We start from the raw sequence: 4,294 nt of genomic DNA, 5'->3' as shown, positions 1-4,294 counted from the left end.
TTTCTCACTTACGGTGAAATTTTTGTGTCACTTTATTTATGTTAGACGAAGTTCTTCTGAACAATCTGTCGCTGGGAGCAGAATTCTAAACATGAAATTAAAAATCAGTTCGAGAATTATTAATATTCTTCAATGCTATTCGTCAATTTTTTTTTTTAACCAAATATGCGTTGTTAATATATGTAATACAACACTAGATGTTTTATTTTTCATTTATTTGTAATTAGTTTTCCTCATACTATTTTTTATTATGATAATAGGACCTTAAGATTTTACTTTATTTTAGGTCTAACACAATTTTCATAGTTAGCTTCGGAGCTTTCAGATAGTCTTTGTTCAAGCTCATTTAAAATCAATCGCGGCCGTTTTGTGCGACGATGGCATGGGATGGAATTTCCGAGGAAATTCTTAATTAAGCTGCCCAAATCTTTTGAGTGTAATGGCTGTGCCCAAATCCTTAGAAGTGAACTAAATTCGGCAAGACATCGAATCACACTGTCGGATGGACCGATATTGTCAGTTCTTAAAAGTTTTCGAATAACCGCCTAATGAAATAAATTCATGAAACATGGATGTAAATAAATGTTAATATTAAGAAGAAGAAAGTTTTAAAGTCTGAAGAAAGAGAGAAATACACACAGAAAATAATAAAAATATAGTAAAAATGTAGTACATACTACAATTAAAATTGTCTAAACATAACAACTTGTCTGTTTGTAAATATCATTTATCAAATAATCCATTTATAAAAAATGAGTCATTATTCACTAGCGATGAAGTCGATAATTATTGTTTAATTATACCTCTACAGCTAATGTTGTTATGTTTCGATACAAAACGTTCGTTTTAAATGTTTATTTTGCATGAACCAATGTAAATAATGTTACTTATATGAAAATTTTAGAAAGATTAATGATCGCGGCGTCGGGTTGTTACTAAAAGTAATTGTTATATTGATATCAGGTTTGTCATTAATGAAAAGATTAATTACTGTGTTAAAATGTAATAATAGATTAGAAAATTAATTATGTTTAACAAAAACATAATAATGAATTATGACGGGGAAAAAACATAAAAAGTGGATCTACGAGTACTCATGCATTTTAATTAATTTATACTCAGGTGTGGCGGACGTCCTGCAGTTTGATGATCTCTAAATATTTCCTTCCGAGTATTGTTATAATATATACATATGTGTATGTATATCCGCTAATGTCGGATAATTACATTCAGGTGGTGTTTGGACTAATGAGTGTTAAACTTTTAATATTTTACTTACATCAAAAAATTAAAATAATAAAAATATATATAGAGAGAAAGAGCATGTGTTTTACTTGTTTTTGTAGGAACTCCGAGTAAATCGACATCTTAATACAAGATTTACATTTAACATTTAGAAAACCTTTTAATGAAGAAATTTACGGGACGTAAAGACCTCTTATGTATTTTATTTCAATCAATATCATTTTGTTGCGTGATTAAGTTTTCAAAATACTATCATTTATGTGTCAAAAGTCTACAGTAAAAATAGAAAACTCTGGGTAAAGAAGAAGTAACCAGAAATATCTATGCCATCATTTGTAGCCCATGATGTCGATTTATTGTTCATACATCGAGGTAGAATAATTATAACTAGGATTTATAGGTACGCTTTGCATTGTTTAAACTAGCAACTATGCTAACGAGGGCCGTTAACATTTCGCGAGTTGTTAAAATGATTGACTAACAATTTAACCCAAGTCCAGTTTGCCTTTAAAGTTAACCCGAAACAAATGTGCGGTTGACACTGCTAAATCACTTCTCTTTTCGTAAATAATGACAGCATATTAAAGCCTTTTCACACTTCCAATAAACAAAAGAATCAATATGCCAAAGAGAATGAAGCGTCTAAATTTGAAAAAAGTATGTGCATTTTATTTTCAATTTTGTTATCACAAAATGTTTCACAAAAAGCTCTCCAACTAAAATAGTAAAGCAATGTGAGTAGTTTTAGTGAAACAGTAATAAAAGTTTTGTAAAAACAATTCAATAACAACTGTTTAGACGCAAGGCGTATTCGTTAAGAAATTCTCAAGCAGGAGTTAGATTACAATTCATGAAAATTGTTTGAACTGTGTAAACTCAGTCTTATTTCTTAGAGCATTAAAAGCAAATTTAAACTATATTAAACAAAACAGAACACTAACTAATACCGCATATTTGTCAATTGTTAACTTGCAGATAAGTCTTTGAATTAATTTATCAAATTAACTAACAACTTCTAAGGTCGACGTTTAAATGAACTAAGGACAGGAATAAGAACTTTTCGTCTTACAACTTTTGAGTTCCAGTTAGTGATTAATTTAAATATATTCAAAACATTTTATAAGAGATTGTTTTTTTTTTCTTGGTATGTTGTAAAAATTACAAAATTATATTAGGTAATCAAAAATAATTGCAAAATTTATTAATTGAGTGATAAAAGTGATGGCCCTCTCGATATCGGAATTAATGCGGCGTAAATATCAATTTCAGGGCTCATATTGGGAAATATTGAGTCAGCCGGTAATCGTTTGGACACATTGCAGACCCTCCATAGAATGGAGTAAATTTATTTCTATACATTTTGTTAGGGAGACATAATGACCAAACTAATAACGTAATAACCACATGCATTTATTGCATTTTTGTTAACATCTTGTTATTATAGGAGTCATTGAGGTTCGAAGAAGTTAAGATAAAAATGTTACATAAATGGTGATTCATATTATAAAATAACAATATCCGGGGGTCATGTTATACTTAATATGAGAAAAAATATTCACACGGTTTATTGAGCTTGATTATTTGTGCAATACTTTTAAAACACTAAGTACTTCATACCATTTCCGATTTAATAGCCGTTCAGTAAAAGTGATTTCGTGAGAATTATTTAACTTTATATTTTTTTTATTACACTAAGAGTTTTTTTTTTTTTTTGGAAATTGTAGGTATTAAATTGATGTTTTTTTTATATTTAATTTAAGGTTTCAAAATTGCATTTTCATTCTTAACTTTAGAATTGAAGAATTTAGTTTAGTAATAGGAAATGAATAATAGGCAAGGTAACCCTACTGTAATTTTTAATTACCGAATTCTTTTCAAAAACTAAACACAATTTTTTTTACACGCTTTTTATTAGCTTCACCTGGATGTTTGTATGTTTGTAACCGACTTTTTTGGGCGCGATTTTGACCCACTTTAAAAGGCCAGATTTCGTTCAAACCTTGTAGATTTATCGAGGTCCGATGACAGTACACTAATTTGATAAAATTATTCCATTTTTCAATTTGCAAAATATGATTTTTGTTAATTTATATAATTTTCATCTATAGTCGATAAGGTAAGAAACTTTATTAATTTATTAATTGTAATTAAACGACACTGAATTAATCAGCCATTAGCATTCGATGATTTACAGTTGTCGATTAGAATTAACAAAAAAATTAACTCAAATAATTGTTTTTCTCATAACTTACAGTGTTTCCGGAGTTTCATACATGACGGACAGGATTTTTTTTGACCTATTTTGATATTTTTTTCCGTTTCTATTGCACTAAATTAATTTTTAGCAAGTATAGAATTAATCTCCATTATATTATCTCGATAATAGGATGCAAAATATCTTGATTCCATTAACTAACAAGGCTATGATGCTAAAAATAGTTGCCAAAATGAGGCTAATAGAATTTTTCGATCGTAAAGCACCCTCTGATAATCGCATCATCAGTCGTGCAATAGTTTAAAATTAAAAAAAACAAGCTATTATAAAAAACCGAACTAAAAAATAGAAAATTAATTTTTAACAAATTTAAATTAAGAATAGTGTTAAAAATTTCAATAAATATAAATTAATAATAGTGTGAATAAAAAAAAAATATTTAAAAAAAAAGCGTGGGGTGCTTTTTAAGATATTATCGAAATGATAATCACTCTACTCATATCTGTCAATAAAATATTTATAACTATTGACACCAAGCACCCCACACTTTTTTTCAAATAAAATAATTATATATATTATTATCTATAAATACAAACACTGTGGATTATTTACACTAATGGGTAAGAATATAAATTTGATTCGATCGATTCATACCAGCATAGCTCTAACGATCGCTTTTGCTCCTATCCTTTGACGCGATAGATGGACAAACAGATTTGAGACAATGTAATAAACTTCATTTTTAAAATAAAATTAAAATGAAATAGCATAATAAACAAAACTTAAATCAACAATTACTAACTATGGACAAAAAAATCTTATAATAAATTAGAA

Source organism: Danaus plexippus, chromosome 5 (assembly GCF_018135715.1).
Source record: "Danaus plexippus chromosome 5, MEX_DaPlex, whole genome shotgun sequence".
NCBI lineage: Eukaryota > Metazoa > Arthropoda > Insecta > Lepidoptera > Nymphalidae > Danaus > Danaus plexippus.
The sequence above is the reverse complement of the archived record's forward strand: the minus strand, read 5'-3'. Positions refer to the sequence as shown.